Consider the following 20,419-nt stretch of genomic DNA (forward strand, 5'->3'; position numbering starts at 1 on the left):
GGGTTTAACAAAGCTCTGCTCTGTGGGGGGTCAGCTGTTTGAGAGTGGGCCAATCATACATCTAGGACTGAGTGACACATCAAGCCACGTTGCTATTGGACGGGGGGGGAAATAGTGCACAGCCCCACTACCTTTGGTAACAAATACAGGTGGGTACTGCAGAACGGAACTGAGAGGAAAAAGGCAGAGGGGAAAAAAGGCAGAGGGGAAAAAAGGCAGAAAAAAGGCAGAGGGGGAAAAAAAGGCAGAGAGGGAAAAAAAAGGCAGAGAGGGGAAAAAAAGGCAGAGAGGGAAAAAAGGCAGAGAGGGAAAAAAGGCAGAGAGGAAAAAAAAAAGGCAGAGAGGGAAAAAAAAAAGGCAGAGAGGGGAAAAAGGCAGAGAGGGGAAAAAGGCAGAGAGGGGAAAAAGGCAGAGAGGGGAAAAAAGGCAGAGAGGGGAAAAAGGCAGAGAGGGGAAAAAGGCAGAGAGGGGAAAAGGCAGAGAGGAAAAAGGCAGAGAGGGGAAAAAGGCAGAGAGGGGAAAAAGGCAGAGAGGGGAAAAAGGCAGAGAGGGGAAAAAGGCAGAGAGAGAGGGGGAAAAGGCAGAGAGGGGAAAAAGGCAGAGAGGGGAAAAAGGCAGAGAGGGGAAAAAGGCAGAGAGGGGAAAAGGCAGAGAGGGGAAAAAGGCAGAGAGGAAAAGGCAGAGAGGGGAAAAAGGCAGAGAGAAAAGGCAGAGAGAGAAAAGGCAGAGAGAGAAAAGGCAGAGAGAGAAAAGGCAGAGAGGAAAAGGCAGAGAGAAAAGGCAGAGAGAGAAAAGGCAGAGAGAGAAAAGGAGGGAAAAGGAGAAGGAGAAAAGGCAGAGAGAGAAAAGGAGGGAAAAGGAGAAGGAGAAAAGGCAGAGAGAGAAAAGGAGGGAAAGGAGGCGAAGAAAGCCTTTACATTAGGACATAACCTCCCCCAGCTCTTTCTCTCCCTCCTTTGTCCAGTTCACACAAAAAAAGGTCCAGTTCAGAGCACATAGAAACGTGTGATGTAGATGAGACGGGATTCATTATCAAGTGAAAACAGATAATGGGGTCAGCTCTAGGTCTTTACATTCCCCATATCGTGAACATTTTACCCCACTGAACACAGCCCTGGTCTGGGAGGGGTTAGGACAGAGTTGAGAGAAGGATGGAGGGATAGAGGGAGGAGTTAGGGATGCTGCCGCTTCGTTGTCGTAGTAACGGGGTCTCGGGAAGGGGGTCAGTACTCCCAGAGTGTGGCGGTCTCCAGGTCGTCGGCGTTGGCCTTCAAGACGCCGGCGTGGTCGCCGTGGAGATACTTCCCGTCGGCGACGGAGCGGATAGCGACCTTGTTGTAGTCGCAGAACTCTAACAGGAAGTCGACGGGGTCGTCACTGCTGCTCACCACCGACGCCTCGCTGCCAACCATCCAGAACTTCCCCGTCGAGTCTGAGGAGAGGGGGTTCAACAGGTTCAACCATGATGATATGTCTGAGGAGGGGGGGCGATTACAAAGGTTCAACCATGATGATATGTCTGAGGAGGGGGGCGTTACAACAGGTTCAACCATGATGATATGTCTGAGGAGGGGGCGTTTACAACAGGTTCAACCATGATGATATGTCTGAGGGGAGGGGGTTCAACAGGTTCAACCATGATGATATGTCTGAGGAGAGAGGGGGGTTCAACAGGTTCAACCATGATGATATGTCTGAGGAGAGGGGGGGTTCAACAGGTTCAACCATGATGATATGTCTGAGGAGAGGGGGGCATTTACAACAGGTTCAACCATGATGATATGTCTGAGGAGAGGGGGTTCAACAGGTTCAACCATGATGATATGTCTGAGGAGAGGGGGGTTCAACAGGTTCAACCATGATGATATGTCTGAGAGGGGGGGGCGTTTACAACAGGTTCAACCATGATGATATGTCTGAGGAGAGGGGGGTTCAACCATGATGATATGTCTGAGGAGAGGGGGGGTTCAACCATGATGATATGTCTGAGGAGAGGGGGGGGTTCAACCATGATGATATGTCTGAGGAGAGGGGGGTTCAACAGGTTCAACCATGATGATATGTCTGAGGAGAGGGGGGGTTCAACCATGATGATATGTCTGAGGAGAGGGGGTTGATGAATGTCAGGTTCAACCATGATGATATGTCTGAGGAGAGGGGGGTTCAACCATGATGATATGTCTGAGGAGAGGGGGGGTTCAACCATGATATGTCTGAGGAGAGGGGGTTCAACCATGATGATATGTCTGAGGAGAGGGGGGTTCAACCATGATGATATGTCTGAGGAGAGGGGGGTTCAACCATGATGATATGTCTGAGGAGAGAGGGGGGTTCAACCATGATGATATGTCTGAGGAGAGGGGGGTTCAACCATGATGATATGTCTGAGGAGAGGGGGGTTCAACCATGATGATATGTCAAAATACAAATAATATTCTAGGAATTTCAGCAGGTGGTTTCCTGGAGACAGATTATGAATAGTCTATAAGTAGGAAGAGAATAGGATTAAGAAGCATGTTCAGTGGAGGGTGATTTATAACCCAGGACGATGTCTTAATCTGTGTCCTGGAACATGATTTATAACCCAGGACGAGTCTTAATGATGATATGTCCTGGAGAGGGGATTTATAACCCAGGATGATAGTCTTAATCTGTGTCCTGGAGACATGATTATGTCCCAGGAGAGTCTTAATCTGTGTCCTGGAGACATGATTTATAAGGGGGATCTAACAGGTCTTAATCTCTGTCCTGAGACATGATTTATAACCCAGGACGATGTCTTAATCTGTGTCCTGAAACATGATTTATAACCCAGGACAAGTCATTTAATCTGTGTCCTGGAGACATGATTTATAACCCAGGAAGAGTCTTAATCTGTCTCCTGGAGACATGATTTATAATCCAGGACGAGTCTTAATCTGTGTCCTGAGACATGATTTATAACCCAGGACGAGTCTTAATCTGTGTCCTGGAGACATGATTTATAACCCAGGACGAGTCTTAATCTGTGTCCTGGAGACATGATTTATAACCCAGGACGAGTCTTAATCTGTGTCCTGGAGACATGATTTATAACCTAGGACGAGTCTTAATCTGTGTCCTGGAGACATGATTTATAACCCAGGACGAGTGTTAATCTGTGTCCTGGAGACATGATTTATAACCCAGGACGAGTCTTAATCTGTGTCCTGGAGACATGATTTATAACCCAGGACTAGCCTTAATCTGCTCGTTGTCATGAGGAGGCTCCTCCAGTTCATCTGAGCTGTCAGACTCTACCCCATCCCTGGAAAGGGCAGGCTAACTGCTCGTCCAAACATACAACCCCATTATTTTGTCTGTTAGTCCGCCCAGATAAATCCTACAGACATTAGTTTGGGAAGCCAATGGAAATCTTCAGGTCTCAGGCAAAGCCTGTGTGTGTCCATGTCTGTCTGTACTGACCCTGTAGGGCCCCCTCTCTGAAGGTCAGGGGAAAGTAGTGTGTGTGTGTGTGTGTACTAAGCCTGTAAACTGTACGTCCCCTCTCTGAAGGTCAGGGTAAAGTAGTGTGTGTGTGTGTGTGTACTAACCCTGTAAGCCACGTCCCCTCTCTGAAGGTCAGGGTAAAGTGTGTGTGTGTGCGTGTGCGTGTGTGTGTGTGTGTGTGTGTACTAAGCCTGTAAACTGTACGTCCCCTCTCTGAAGGTCAGGTAAAGTAGTGTGTGTGTGTGTGTGTGTGTGTGTGTGTACTAACCCTGTAAGCTGTACGCCCCCTCTCTGAAGGTCAGGGTAAAGTAGTGTGTGTGTGTGTGTGTGTGTGTACTAACCCTGTAAGCTGTAGTCCCCTCTCTGAAGGTCAGGGAAAGTAGTGTGTGTGTGTGTGTGTGTGTACTAACCCTGTAAACTGCCCCCTCTCTGAAGGTCAGGGTAAAGTAGTGTGTGTGTGTGTGTGTGTGTGTGTGTGTGTGTGTGTACTAACCCTGTAACTGTACGTCCCTCTCTGAAGGTCAGGGTAAAGTAGTGTGTGTGTGTGTGTGTGTGTGTGTGTGTGTGTGTGTGTGTGTGTGTCTGTGTGTGTGTGTGTGTGTGTGTGTGCTAACCCTGTAAACTGTACGTCCCCTCTCTGAAGGTCAGGGTAAAGTAGTGTGTGTGTGTGTGTGTGTGTGTGTGTGTGTGTGTACTAACCCTGTAAGCTGTACGTCCCCTCTCTGAAGGTCAGGGTAAAGTAGTGTGTGTGTGTGTGTGTACTAACCCTGTAAGCTGTACGTCCCCTCTCTGAAGGTCAGGGTAAAGTAGTCGTACGAGGAACGGTTGGAGTCCAGGGTTCCTGTGACCTTACGACACCCGATGAAACCGTGTTCCCCACGGAGGACGATGATTGGACGGTTAATCAGCTTCATCAGGAACTCCTCCGACTCACCTGGAGGGACAAACACCCATATTACCCATGTTGCCAAAGACCAAAAAAAGCCTAATATAAAAAGGTTACGCCCTCATAGCCTGGGGACACTCCAAAATATTTATTTGGGAGACTCCACGTGTTGTAAAGGGCTTAGCAAGAAAAACTTCCAAAAAGGACTAATTCAAAAGAAAAGAGTTGTAATGAAACCAGACTGTTCCTATTGTGCACCACGGCACAGAAGCCACATGTATGAACAGGGAGAGACTAGGAGTTGGTATGACCCTTGAACCAAGTCATCTGGAACAGGGAGAGACTGAGTTGGTTATGACCCTTGAACCAAGTCATCTGGAACAGGGAGAGACTAGGAGTTGGTATGACCCTTGAACCAAGTCATCTGGAACAGGGAGAGACTAGGAGTTGGTATGACCCTTGAACCAAGTCATCTGGAACAGGAGAGACTAGGAGTTGGTATGACCCTTGAACCAAGTCATCTGGAACAGGGAGAGACTAGGAGTTGGTATGACCCTTGAACCAAGTCATCTGGAACAGGGAGAGACTAGGAGTTGGTATGACCCTTGAACCAAGTCATCTGGAACAGGAGAGACTGACTAGGAGTTGGTATGACCCTTGAACCAAGTCATCTGGAACAGGGAGAGACTAGGAGTTGGTATGACCCTTGAACCAAGTCATCTGGAACAGGGAGAGACTAGAAGTTGGTATGACCCTTGAACCAAGTCATCTGGAACAGGGAGAGACTAGAAGTTGGTATGACCCTTGAACCAAGTCATCTGGAACAGGGAGAGACTAGGAGTTGGTATGACCCTTGAACCAAGTCATCTGGAACAGGGAGAGACTGACTAGGAGTTGGTATGACCCTTGAACCAAGACATCTGGAACAGGGAGAGACTAGGAGTTGGTATGACCCTTGAACCAAGACATCTGGAACAGGGAGAGACTAGGAGTTGGTGTGACCCTTGAACCAAGACATCTGGAACAGGGAGAGACTGACTAGGAGTTGGTATGACCCTTGAACCAAGACATCTGGAACAGGGAGAGACTAGGAGTTGGTGTGACCCTTGAACCAAGACATCTGGAACAGGGAGAGACTGACTAGGAGTTGGTATGACCCTTGAACCAAGTCATCTGGAACAGGGAGAGACTAGGAGTTGGTATGACCCTTGAACCAAGACATCTGGAACAGGGAGAGACTAGGAGTTGGTGTGACCCTTGAACCAAGACATCTGGAACAGGAGAGACTAGGAGTTGGTATGACCCTTGAACCAAGTCATCTGGAACATGGAGTTACTGACTAGGAGTTGGTATGACCCTTGAACCAAGTCATCTGGAACAGGGAGAGACTGACTAGGAGTTGGTATGACCCTTGAACCAAGTCATCTGGAACAGGGAGAGACTAGGAGTTGGTATGACCCTTGAACCAAGACATCTGGAACAGGGAGAGACTAGGAGTTGGTGTGACCCTTGAACCAAGACATCTGGAACAGGGAGAGACTAGGAGTTGGTATGACCCTTGAACCAAGTCATCTGGAACATGGAGTTACTGACTAGGAGTTGGTATGACCCTTGAACCAAGTCATCTGGAACAGGGAGAGACTAGGAGTTGGTATGACCCTTGAACCAAGACATCTGGAACAGGGAGAGACTGACTAGGAGTTGGTATGACCCTTGAACCAAATCATTTGGAACAGGAGAGACTGACTAGGAGTTGGTATGACCCTTGAACCAAATCATTTGGAACAGGGAGAGACTGACTAGGAGTTGGTATGACCCTTGAACCAATTCATCTGGAACAGGGAGAGACTGACTAGGAGTTGGTATGACCCTTGAACCAAATCTTTGGAACAGGGAGAGACTGACTAGGAGTTGGTATGACCCTTGAACCAAGTCATCTGGAACAGGGAGAGACTGACTAGGAGTTGGTATGACCCTTGAACCAATTCATCTGGAACAGGGAGAGACTGACTAGGAGTTGGTATGACCCTTGAACCAAATCTTTGGAACAGGGAGAGACTGACTAGGAGTTGGTATGACCCTTGAACCAAGTCATCTGGAACAGGGAGAGACTGACTAGGAGTTGGTATGACCCTTGAACCAAGACATCTGGAACAGGGAGAGACTGACTAGGAGTTGGTATGACCCTTGAACCAAGTCATCTGGAACATGGAGTTACTGACTAGGAGTTGGTATGACCCTTGAACCAAGACATCTGGAACAGGGAGAGACTAGGAGTTGGTATGACCCTTGAACCAAGTCATCTGGAACAGGGAGAGACTAGGAGTTGGTATGACCCTTGAACCAAGTCATCTGGAACAGGGAGAGACTGACTAGGAGTTGGTATGACCCTTGAACCAAGACATCTGCATACTGAACACCCTGTTGGGTTGCTCTTTACTACCCAAAGGCTGTTTTCACACTGACCGGCAACGTCGACGGTGGCGGCTAGCTGTCCGTTCTTCTTGGCTGCGACGTATTTCCCGTTGGCGGCACGGAGAGTCAGCTTCTTACCACAGTACTCCATGTCAAAGTAACAGTTGGTAGTCCTACACACACACACACAGAGTCAGCTTCTTACCACAGTACTCCATGTCAAAGTAACAGTTGGTAGTCCTACACACACACACACACACACACGGAGAGTCAGCTTCTTACTACAGTACTCCATGTCAAAGTAACAGTTGGTAGTCCTACACACACACACACACACACACACGGAGAGTCAGCTTCTTACCACAGTACTCCATGTCAAAGTAACAGTTGGTAGTCCTACACACACACACACACACACACACACACACACACTATAATTCTCAACAGGGTAGAACATTGTAATAACATCTATTACTGGAGCCACCCCTTCATGGAGCAATGAAGCTGCCGACACGCACCGCTAGCCGACACGCTGCCGCTAGCCGGCACGCTGCCGCTAGCCGGCACGTGCCGAACCGGCACGCTTGCTAGCCGGCACGCTATTATCTGGCAGCCACCCCTAGCCGGCATGCCGCTAGCCGGCACGCTGACGCTAGCCGGCACGCTGCCGCTTAGCCGGGCACGCTGCCGCAGACGGCTACCAGCCGACACGCTGCAGGGATCACAGTCCGATCAGCAACACAATCACTGCCACTCAGCATTCATATAGAGGTGGTGTGTGTGTGTGTGTGTGCACACATGTTCAACTATACTTGTTACGGTTAGAACTAATGTTAGAGATTTACGATAAGGGTTAGGAATTACGGTTAAAACTAATGTTAGAGATTTACGATAAGGGTTAGGAGTTACGGTTAGAACTAATGTTAGAGATTTACGATAAGGGTTAGGAGTTACGGTTAGAACTAATGTTAGAGATTTACGATAAGGGTTAGGAGTTACGGTTAGAACTAATGTTAGAGATTTACGATAAGGGTTAGGAGTTACGGTTAGAACTAATGTTAGAGATTCACGATAAGGGTTAGGAGTTACGGTTAGAACTAATGTTAGGGATTTACGATAAGGGTTAGGAGTTACGGTTAGACTATGTTAGAGATTTACAATAGGGATAGGAGTTACGGTTGAGGTTATGTTTTCGGGTTAGGGCTAAACTACAGGTTAGGTTAGGATAAAACTACAGGTTAGGGCTAGGATAAACTACAGGTTAGGGCTAGGATAAAACTACAGGTTAGGGTTAGGATAAAACTACAGGTTAGGGTTAGGATAAACTACAGGTTAGGATAAAACTACAGGTTAGGATAAAACTACAGGTTAGGATAAAACTACAGGTTAGGATAAAACTACAGGTTAGGATAAAACTACAGGTTAGGATAAAACTACAGGTTAGGATAAAACTACAGGTTAGGATAAAACTACAGGTTATAAAACTACAGGTTAGGGCTAAACTACAGGTTAGGGCTAAACTACGGGTTAGGGCTAAACTACGGGTTAGGGCTAAACTACGGGGTTAGGGCTAAACTACGGGTTAGGATAAAACTACAGGTTAGGGCTAAACTACTACGGGTTAGGCTAAAACTACGGGTTAGGGCTAAACTACGGGTTAGGGCTAAACTACGGGTTAGGCTAAACCACGGGTTAGGGCTAAACTACAGGTTAGGGCTAAACTACGGGTTAGGGCTAAACTACGGGTTAGGGCTAAACTACGGGTTAGGGCTAAACTACGGGTTAGGGCTAAACTACGGGTTAGGGCTAAACTACGGGTTAGGGCTAAACTACGGGTTAGGCTAAACTACGGGTTAGGGCTAAACTACGGGTTAGGGCTAAACTACGGGTTAGGGCTAAACTACGGGTTAGGGCTAAACTACGGGTTAGGGCTAAACTACGGGTTAGGGCTAAACTACGGGTTAGGGCTAAACTACGGGTTAGGGCTAAACTACGGGTTAGGGCTAAACTACGGGTTAGGGCTAAACTACGGGTTAGGGCTAAACTACGGGTTAGGGCTAAACTACGGGTTAGGGCTAAACTACGGGTTAGGCTAAACTACGGGTTAGGGCTAAACTACGGGTTAGGGCTAAACTACGGGTTAGGGCTAAACCACGGGTTAGGGCTAAACTACGGGTTAGGGCTAAACTACGGGTTAGGGCTAAACCACGGGTTAGGCTAAACTACGGGTTAGGGCTTTACGGGTTAGGGCTAAACTACGGGTTAGGGCTAAACTACGGGTTAGGCTAAACTACGGGTTAGGGCTAAACTACGGGTTAGGCTAAACCACGGGTTAGGGCTAAACTACGGGTTAGGGCTAAACTACGGGTTAGGGCTAAACCACGGGTTAGGGCTAAACTACGGGTTAGGGCTAAACTACGGGTTAGGGCTAAACTACGGGTTGGGGTTTAGGTTAGGTTAAACACGGGTCAGGGCTAAACTACGGGTCAGGGTTACGGGTTAGGGCTAAACTACGGGTTAGGCTAAACTACGGGTTAGGGCTAAACTACGGGTTAGGGCTAGGATAAACGACTACAGGTTAGGCTGGATAAAACTACAGGTTAGGATAAAACTACAGGTTAGGGCTAAACCACAGGTTAGGGCTAAACTACAGGTTAGGGCTAAACTACAGGTTAGGGCTAAACTACAGGTTAGGGCTAAACTACAGGTTAGGATAAAACTACAGGTTAGGATAAAACTACAGGTTAGGATAAAACTACAGGTTAGGATAAAACTACAGGTTAGGATAAAACTACAGGTTAGGGCTAAAACTACAGGTTAGGGCTAAAACTACAGGTTAGGCTAAAACTACAGGTTAGGGCTAAACTACAGGTTAGGGCTAAACTACAGGTTAGGGCTAAACTACAGGTTAGGCTAAAACTACAGGTTAGGGCTAAACTACAGGTTAGGGCTAAACTACAGGTTAGGGCTAAACTACAGGTTAGGGCTAAACTACAGGTTAGGCTAAACTACGGGTTAGGGCTAAACTACGGGTTAGGCTAAACCACGGGTTAGGGCTAAACTACGGGTTAGGCTAAACTACGGGTTAGGGCTAAACTACGGGTTAGGGCTAAACCACGGGTTAGGGCTAAACCACGGGTTAGGGCACACGGGTTAGGGCTAAACTACGGGTTAGGGCTAAACCACGGGTTAGGGCAAACTACGGGTTAGGCTAAACTACGGGTTAGGGCTAAACCACGGGTTAGGGCTAAACTACGGGTTAGGGCTAAACTACGGGTTAGGGCTAAACTACGGGTTAGGGCCAAACCACGGGTTAGGCTAAACCACGGGTTAGGGCTAAACCACGGGTTAGGGCTAAACTACAGGTTGGGCTAAACTACGGGTTAGGGCTAAACTACGGGTTAGGCTAAAGCACGGGTTAGGGCTAAACTACGGGTTAGGGCTAAACCGGGTTAGGGCTAAACTACGGGTTAGGGCTAAACTACGGGTTAGGGCTAAACCACGGGTTAGGGCTAAACCACGGGTTAGGCTAAACCACGGGTTAGGGCTATGACTACGGGTTAGGGCGGGTTAGGGCTAAAACTACGGGTTAGGGCAAACTACGGGTTAGGGCTAAACTACGGGTTAGGGCTAAACACGGGTTAGGCTAAAACACACGGGTTAGGGCTAAAAACACACGGGTTAGGGCTAAACTACGGGTTAGGGCTAAACACGGGTTAGGGCTAAACTACGGGTTAGGGCTAAACCACGGGTTAGGGCTAAACTACGGGTTAGGCTAAACTACGGGTTAGGCTAAACTACGGGTTAGGCTGAAAAACGGGTTAGGGCTAAACCACGGGTTAGGGCTAAACCACGGGTTAGGGCTAAACACGGGTTAGGGCTAAACCACGGGTTAGGGCTAAACTACGGGTTAGGGCTAAACTACGGGTTAGGGCTAAACCACGGGTTAGGGCTAAACTACGGGTTAGGGCTAAACTACGGGTTAGGCTAAACTACGGGTTAGGGCTAAACTACGGGTTAGGCTAAACTACGGGTTAGGGCTAAACTACGGGTTAGGGCTAAACTACGGGTTAGGGCTAAACTACGGGTTAGGGCTAAACTACGGGTTAGGGTTTAGGTTAGGGTTAAACTACGGGTCAGGGCTAAACTACGGGTCAGGGCTAAACTACAGGTTAGGGCTAAACTACAGGTTAGGGCTAAACTACAGGTTAGGGCTAAACTACAGGTTAGGGCTAAACTACAGGTTAGGGCTAAACTACAGGTTATGGTTTAGGTTAGGTTAAACTACAGGTTAGGTTAAACTACGGGTTAGGGTTAAACTACGGGTTAGGGTTTAGGTTAGGGTTAAACTACGGGTTATGGTTTAGGTTAGGGCTAAACTACAGGTTAGGGCTAAACTACAGGTTAGGGCTAAACTACAGGTTAGGGCTAAACTACAGGTTAGGCTAAACTACAGGTTAGGGCTAAACTACAGGTTAGGGCTAAACTACAGGTTAGGGCTAAACTACAGGTTAGGCTAAACTACAGGTTAGGGTTAAACTACAGGTTAGGGTTAAACTACGGGTCAGGGCTAAACTACAGGTTAGGGCTAAACTACAGGTTAGGGCTAAACTACAGGTTAGGGCTAAACTACAGGTTAGGGCTAAACTACAGGTTAGGGCTAAACTACAGGTTGTGGTTAAACTACAGGTTATGGTTTAGGTTAGGGTTAAACTACAGGTTAGGGTTTAGGTTAGGGTTAAACTACAGGTTAGGGTTAAACTACGGGTTAGGGTTAAACTAGGGTTATGGTTTAGGTTAGGTTAAACTACGGGTTATGGTTTAGGTTAGGGCTAAACTACAGGTTAGGGCTAAACTACAGGTTAGGGCTAAACTACAGGTTAGGGCTAAACTACAGGTTATGGTTTAGGTTAGGTTAAACTACAGGTTAGGTTAAACTACAGGTTATGGTTTAGGTTAGGTTAAACTACAGGTTAGGGCTAAACTACAGGTTTAAACTACAGGTTAGGAAACTACAGGTTAGGTTAAACTACAGGTTATGGTTTAGGTTAGGTTAAACTACAGGTTAGTTGGGCTAAACTACAGGTTAGTTGGGCTAAACTACAGGTTAGTTGGGCTAAACCACGGGTTATGGTTTAGGTTAGGGCTAAACTACAGGTTAGGCTAAACTACAGGTTAGGGCTAAACTACAGGTTAGGGCTAAACTACAGGTTATGGTTTAGGTTAGGGTTAAACTACAGGTTAGGGTTAAACTACAGGTTATGGTTTAGGTTAGGGTTAAACTACAGGTTAGGGCTAAACTACAGGTTAGGCTAAACTAACAGGTTAGGCTAAACTACAGGTTGGTTAAACTACAGGTTATGGTTTAGGTTAGGGTTAAACTACAGGTTAGTTGGGCTAAACTACAGGTTAGTTGGGCTAAACTACAGGTTAGTTGGGCTAAACTACAGGTTAGTTGGGCTAAACTACAGGTTAGTTGGGCTAAACTACAGGTTAGGGCTAAACTACAGGTTAGGGCTAAACTACAGGTTATGGTTTAGGTTAGGTTAAACTACAGGTCAGGGCTAAACTACGGGTCAGGGCTAAACTACAGGTTAGGGCTAAACTACAGGTTAGGGCTAAACTACAGGTTAGGGCTAAACTACAGGTTAGGGCTAAACTACAGGTTAGGGCTAAACTACAGGTTATGGTTTAGGTTAGGGTTAAACTACAGGTTAGGGTTAAACTACGGGTTAGGGTTAAACTACGGGTTAGGTTTAGGTTAGGGTTAAACTACGGGTTATGGTTTAGGTTAGGGCTAAACTACAGGTTAGGGCTAAACTACAGGTTAGGGCTAAACTACAGGTTAGGGCTAAACTACAGGTTAGGGCTAAACTACAGGTTAGGCTAAACTACAGGTTAGGGCTAAACTACAGGTTAGTTGGGCTAAAACTACAGGTTAGTTGGGCTAAAACTACAGGTTAGTTGGGCTAAACTACAGGTTAGTTGGGCTAAACTACAGGTTAGTTGGGCTAAACTACAGGTTAGTTGGGCTAAACTACAGGTTAGTTGGGCTAAACTACAGGTTAGTTGGGTTAAACTACAGGTTAGTTGGGTTAAACTACAGGTTAGTTGGGTTAAACTACAGGTTAGGGTTTAGGGAAAATAGGATTTAGAATGACTGAATTGTGTCCCCACAAGGTTAGTTATACAAGACCGTGTCTGTCTGTGTGTGTATCCGTGTCTGTCTGTGTGTATCCGAGTCTGTCTGTGTGTGTGTGTGTCATTACTTAGTAGAGGCGGTACACTGTAGTCCTCCAGAAGAGGTGAGGGTCCAGTATTTCCCGGCGGCGGTGCGGAAAGCACACTTCCTGTTCTCACGACTCATCTCCACCTGGAACACTTCCTGGTCTCCTCCCGTCCTGATTGGCTGACAGGTCCATGCCTGGGCGGGGCCAAGAGGAGAGCAGGGTTAGAGACTGACAGAGGGTCAGGTACGAACAGAAACGCACTACAGATTTGAACAAAACATTAAACACCTCCCTGATATTGAGTTGCAGCCCCCTTTGGCCCTCAGAACTGCCCTAATTAGTCGGGCATGAACTCTACAAGGTGTCGAAAGCTTCCCAAATGTTGCCACACTAGAGCCCGCCACACTACAGCCCGCCACGCTGACAGCCCGCCACACACAGCCCGCCAGCAGCGTCACGCTGACAGCCCGCCACACTACAGGCCAGCGCCACACTACAGCCCGCCACAAGCAGCGCCACACTACAGCCCGCCACAGCAGCGCCACACTACAGCCCGCCACACTACAGCCCATTAAAGCAGCGCTCCACTCACAGCCCGCCGCACTACAGCCCGTCACAGTTTGCAGACACACACTACAGCCCGCCGCACAGTCGGGGCAGACACACACTACAGCCCGCCGCACTACAGCCCAAACAGCAGACACACTACAGCCCGCCACACTACAGCCCGCCACAAGCAGACACACTACAGCCCGCACTACAGCCCGTCACACTTACAGGACATCACACTACAGCCCCCGCACTACAGCCCGCCACAAGCAGACACACTACAGCCCGCCGCACTACAGCCCGCCACAAGCAGACACACTACAGCCCGTACAAGCAGCGCCACACTACAGCCCGCCACAAGCTACAGCCCGCCACACTACAGCCCGTCACAAGCAGCGCCACACTACAGCCCGCCACACTACAGCCCGCCACACTACAGCCCGCCACACTACAGCCCGTCAGTCACATACTGTCTGGTCATGCTCAGCAACAGAGAGCTGGGATTAGAGTATGTCCAACAGCTGTGCATACACACATCTAAAACACACAGCTGCCAGGCTACAGCCAGACCCCTGCCACAGCTCCAGGGTTAAATCCCCCATGGAATTATGGGTGAAAAAGCAGTTAGGAGGACACAGCCAGAGGAATGAAAGACAAACAGAGCACCGTCCCGTCTGAGCGGCAGAGAGCCCCGTCCCGTCCGAGCGGCAGAGATGTTTAATGTCTACAGAGAGCCACCAGGGACGGTGAAGACATGTTGAAACTTCCATGGTCCGTTTCAGAACCTCTCTCCCGTTGAGGGACTCCTGAAAAACATTACCGTCCACACACACACACACCAGGGAGGGTTTAACCCAGATCTGAGGGGGTTTTAGAGGGGGTTGGTTGTCTATTGTAACAGGGTAGACAGGACAGATCTGAGGGTTTTTTAGAGGGGGTTGGTTGTCTATTGTGGCAGGACATATCTGAGGGGGTTTTAGAGGGGGTTGTTGTCTATTGTGGCAGGACATATGAGGGGTTTTAGAGAGGGTTGGTTGTCTATTGTGGCAGGACATATATGAGGGGTTTTAGAGAGGGTTGCTTGTCTATTGTGGCAGGACATATATGAGGGGGTTTTAGAGAGGGTTGGTTGTCTATTGTGGCAGGACATATCTGAGGGGGTTTTAGAGTGGGTTGCTTGTCTATTGTAACAGGGTAGACAGGACAGATCTGAGGGTTTTTTAGAGGGGGTTGGTTGTCTATTGTGGCAGGACATATCTGAGGGGGTTTTAGAGAGGGTTGGAAGACAGGAAGGGAAATACTATTCTTTGGAATTTATCCACAGGGATAAAACACCAGCTACTTTTCATAGGAGCCACTTTACATCCACTGGAGACTTTACATCTAGTGAAAGGTTCTCTTCTGATGAATACCATTTGCATCTGGGAATTTTCAGAGCCGCGAGAGAACTAGAACGACAACATTTATAATGAGGACTTCCCAAGGAAGGAAGGGTAGAGTTTATTCCTGGTAACTAAAGTCACAATCACAAAGATGGTATGACAAAGAGCATTTATAGAATGATCTACTGCGCCTCCGGCCCAGGGGTCCACCCTACCACGGGGCCTCCGGCCCAGGGGTCCACCCTACCGACGGGGCCTCCGGCCCAGGGGTCCACCCTACCGACGGGGCCTCCGGCCCGGCCTATATTTTTAATCCCAGGCCCAGTCCCTACAGGTCTTTAGGCCCGTCATTGTTAATAAGAATTTGTTCTTAACCGACTTGCAGAGTTAAAGTTTTAAAAATCTAAATAATATCGTGACAACGGTGCAACGAGAGAGAGAGAATGTCTGATTGTGTTGGTCCTCCAGGCTGGGTTGAACTGGAGAGAGAGAGGATGTCTGATTGTGTTGGTCCTCCAGGCTGGGTTGAACTGAGAGAGAGGATGTCTGATTGTGTTGGTCCTCCAGGCTGGGTTTATCTGGAGAGCAGCTGGGATACATGGGGAGCCAGATCAGTCTGTTCCACACACACACTCTTACAGCAGCTAGCGCCAGCCACAGACAGACCGAGACAGAGGCAGCACCAGCCCACTCCCTAGCCAGAACCCTGCCCCACTGTAAATCAGGAGACTCACACAGGACAGAGAGACCAGACAGAGAGCTGGTGCAATCGTCATCAAACTGCCCTTTCCCCCATCTGGACAACAGGAAAACCTATGTCAGAATGCTGTTCATTGACTATAGCTCAGAATTCAGCACCAGCAAACCAGCTGGAGTCTACCCTCCCCAACTGGGTCCTGGACCTGACAGGCCGCCCCCTAGGAAACAACATCTCCACTTTGCTGATCCTCAACACAGGGGCCCACAAGGGTGCGTTCTGAGCCCCCTCCTGTACTCCCTGTTCACCCACGACTGCGTGGCCATTCACACCTCCAACTCAATCATCAAGTTTGCAGACGACAACAACGGTAGGCTTGATCACCAACAACGGCGGAGACAGTGGACTTCAGGAAACAGCAGAAGGAGAACCCCTATCCACATCGACAGCAGTGGAGAAGGTGGAAAGCTTCAAGTTCCTCAGCGTACACATCATGGACAATCTGAAACGGTTCACCTACACAGACAGTGTGGTGAAGAAGGTGGAGGCTGAAGAAATTCGGCTTGGCACCAAAGACCATAACAAACTTTACCAGATGTACCATTGAGAGCATCCTGTCAGGCTGTGTCACCGCCTGGTACCGGCAACTGCCCCTCCAACAACCGCAGGGCTCTCAAGAGGGAGGTGCGGTCTGCCCAACGCGTCACCGAGGGCAAACTACCTGCCCTCCAGGACACCTACACCACCCGATATCACAGGAAGGCCAAAAAAGATCATCAAGGACAACAACCCCGAGCCACTGCCTGTTCAACCCCGCTATCATCCAGAAGGAGAGGTCAGTACAGGTGAATCAAAGCTGGGGCCAAGTGACTGAAAAACAGCTTCTACCGCAAGGCCATCAGACTTAAATAGCCAACCTCCACTCAGTACCCTGCTCTGAACTTAGTCACTGTCACTAACCAGCTACCACCCAGTACCCTGACCTGATGACGGAGCGAGGCAGAGCGAGGCAGAGCGAGGCAGAGCGAGGCAGAACAGGCAGAGCGAGGCAGAGCGAGGCAGAGCGAGGCAGAGCACTAGTCAAACAGTCACGTGTGGGCTCCTAAAACAACTTCCGACTGTTTTGTATTTTTAGCACAGCACTAACACAATCAAATGAACTGTAGTTAGACTCCCTCTAGTCACGTGTGTCCCTTAATTATTTAAATCAAACCGTGTCCTTAAAGCATCAGACATGCTCTGTATATTTAGTGGATGTGATTAAAACACATAAAAATACCACTTCCTGACTGAGGTAGACAACATGGGCTCCTAAAACAACTCCTAAAACAACTTCCCCGACTGTGAGGTAGACAACATGGGCTCCTAAAACAACTAAAACAACACTAAAACAACTTCCCGACTGAGGTAGACAACATGGGCTCCTAAAACAACTTCCCGACTGAGGTAGACAACATGGGCTCCTAAAACAACTTCCCGACTGTGAGGTAGACAACATGGGCTCCTAAAACAACTTCCCGACTGTGAGGTAGACAACATGGGCTCCTAAAACAACTTCCCGACTGTGAGGTAGACAACATGGGCTCCTAAAACAACTTCCCGACTGTGAGGTAGACAACATGGGCTCCTAAAACAACTTCCCGACTGTGAGGTAGACAACATGGGCTCCTAAAACAAAAACAACATTCTAAAACCTTCCCGACTGTGAGGTCCTAAGACAAACATGGGACAACATGGGCCTAAAACAACTTCCCCAACTGTGAGGTAGACAACATGGGCTCCTAAAACAACTTCCCGACTGTGAGGTAGACAACATGGGCTCCTAAAACAACTTCTGACTGTGAGGTAGACAACATGGGCTCCTAAAACAACTTCCTGACTGTGAGGTAGACAACATGGGCTCCTAAAACAACTTCCCGACTGGGCTCCTAAAACAACTTCGACTGTGAGGTAGACAACATGGGCTCCTAAAACAACTTCCATGGGACTGACTGAGGTAGACAACATGGGCTCCTAAAACAACTTCCTGACTGACAACAGACTAAAACAACTTCCACTGGGCTCCTAAAACAACTTCCGACTGTGAGGTAGACAACATGGGCTCCTAAAACAACTTCCGACTGAGGTAGACAACATGGGCTCCTAAAACAACTTCCCGACTGTGAGGTAGACAACATGGGCTCCTAAAACAACTTCCCCGACTGTGAGGTAGACAACATGGGCTCCTAAAACAACTTCCCGACTGTGAGGTAGACAACATGGGCTCCTAAAACAACTTCCTGACTGTGAGGTAGACAACATGGGCTCCTAAAACAACTTCCTGACTGTGAGGTAGACAACATGGGCTCCTAAAACAACTTCCTGACTGTGAGGTAGACAACATGGGCTCCTGACTGTGAGGTAAAACAACTTAAAACCTCCCGACTGTGAGGTAGACAACATGGGCTCCTAAAACAACTTCCTGACTGGGAGGTAGACAACATGAAGCTCCTAAAACAACTTCCTGACTGAAGACAACATGGGCTCCCAAACAACTTTGTGTTAGACAACATGGGCTCCTAAAACAACTTCCTGACTGGATCCATGAAGAAGACAAGCAAGACATGCGTTGTGTTCACAGCAGATGGAGTTGACCAGACAGCCTCCCCTCGGCATGAATACAGACAAACACCAGCACTGCAGCTGCTACACACGAGATGAATCTGCAGCAGCCCCCTCCCGCCCAGCCCGGCACTTCCCCCAGCCAGGGCCCAAAGACAGTGTGTGTGTTTAGAGTGAGTGTGTGGGAGGCATCATCAGCAAACTACTGCAAGGATCACTGGGGCAGAATAGCTACGGAATAACACACAACAGGCAGGCAGAGCGTCAGAGCGGTTTCTCAGCCAGACACAAAATGGAGCCTCTCCTCCTCCCCATCTCTTCCCCTCCCCTCAACATCTCTCCCTCCTCTCCATCTCTCCATCCATCTAGTCCTGGTTCTAGAAGGTTGTGCCTGTTGGTCCTACCTTGCATGGTTAGGTTCTAGTCCTGTTACCTTGCCTAGAAGGTTGTGTTGGTCATACCTTGCCTGGTTAGGATCTAGAAGGTTGTGTTGGTCCTACCTTGCCTGGTTAGGTTCTAGAAGGTTGTGTTGGTCCTACCTTGCCTGGTTAGGTTCTAGAAGGTTGTGTTGGTCCTACCTTGCCTGGTTAGGGTTGTTGTGTGTTGGTCCTACCTTGCCTGGTTAGGTTCTAGTCCTGTTCTAGAAGGTTGTGTTGGTCCTACCTTGCCTGGTTAGGTTCTAGAAGGTTGTGTTGGTCCTACCTGCCTGGTTAGGTTCTAGTCCTGTTCCAGAAGGTTGTGGTGGTCCTACCTTGCCTGGTTAGGTTCTAGTCCTGTTCTAGAAGGTTGTGTTGGTCCTACCTTGCATGGTTAGGTTCTAGAAGGTTGTGTTGATCCTACCTTGCCTGGTTAGGTTCTAGTACTGTTCTAGAAGGTTGTGTTGATCATACCTTGCCTGGTTAGGTTCTAGTACTGTTCTAAAAGGTTGTGTTGGTCCTACCTCTAGTACTGTTCTAAAAGGTTGTGTTGGTCCTACCTGCCTGGGAGGTTCTAGTCTGTTGCTGGCGGTGAGAACCACCTGAGGGTGACTCTGCTCCAGAGAGAACATCTCATCCTTCCCCACGCGGCTAGGTCTTCCCGCTCTTCATGGTGTTGGGCCCGACGGTGCCAGGTAGCGCCCGGAACAATCCCTGAACGCCACCTTGCCGGAGCGGAACTCCAGCGTGTATCCGGTGGTCTTGTCCGGCGTGGCCTCCAGGCTGCCGTCGTTCTTCAGGAAGCGGTTATCAGACGTCTGCAGGTGGTAGCGTTGGTCTCTGAACACCAGGGTGATCAGGGAGTCCACCCCACGGGACGCCGCGGTTCTATAGAGACCTCATCCACCTTGGATGACAGGTGGGCATAACGCTTCCTGGTCACACTGAAGATGTTCACCTGGAGGGAAGAGGTTAGAGGTCAGGTGTTACCTGGGGGGTGTAGGTGTGTTACCTGAGGATGCATGGCAATGTGAACACTCCATTTAGAGGAGAGGTTACCTTGCCTGAGGTCAGGTGTTAGGGGGGGGTGTAGGTGTGTTACCTGAGGATGCATGGCAATGTGAACACTCCATTTAGAGGAGAGGTTAGAGGTCAGGTGTTACCTTGGGGGGGTGTAGGTGTGTTACCTGAGGATGCATGGCAATGTGAACACTCCATGTTTTCAGCCACTGGGGTGCAGTCTGCAGGGGTGAGAGACCAAACATTACAGTCACACACACACGTACCTACGTGTTTTATTATAAACAAATGTTATTTAACATCTACCTGGGGGACAGTGTGTTATGAATATTCATCAGTTTATGAATATTCATCAGCTCATCATGGAGTTTAAAACCCACCTACCTGGGCAGGCCTTATTCCAGCTGATCCTGTCCTCTGTGCCTCCCAGATATCTGCCATGGACCTCTGACTGCAGAGAAACACAGTAGAATATACCAAACACACACACACACACCTTAGCCTACAACCCTCCTGACAGACAATACCCTACCCCACACACACACACACACACCTTAGCCTACAACCCTCCTGACAGACAATACCCTCCACACACTGTTCACAGTTTAAAACCCACACACACACACACACCTTAGCCTACAACCCTCCTGACAGACAATACCCCCACCACACACCTTAGCCTACAACCCTCCTGACAGACAATACCCTCCACACACCTTAGCCTACAACCCTCCTGACAGACAATACCCTCCACA

General features: G+C 48.7%; 1 pseudogene; it reads right to left on the reverse strand.

Moving 5' to 3' along the window:
- Nucleotides 1-810: 810 nt before the first annotated feature.
- LOC112241191 lies at nucleotides 811-20,105 on the reverse strand (annotated as a pseudogene).
- Between the last annotated feature and the right edge of the window lie 314 nt (nucleotides 20,106-20,419).

This window comes from Oncorhynchus tshawytscha, unplaced genomic scaffold (genome assembly GCF_018296145.1).
Source record: "Oncorhynchus tshawytscha isolate Ot180627B unplaced genomic scaffold, Otsh_v2.0 Un_contig_7416_pilon_pilon, whole genome shotgun sequence".
NCBI lineage: Eukaryota > Metazoa > Chordata > Actinopteri > Salmoniformes > Salmonidae > Oncorhynchus > Oncorhynchus tshawytscha.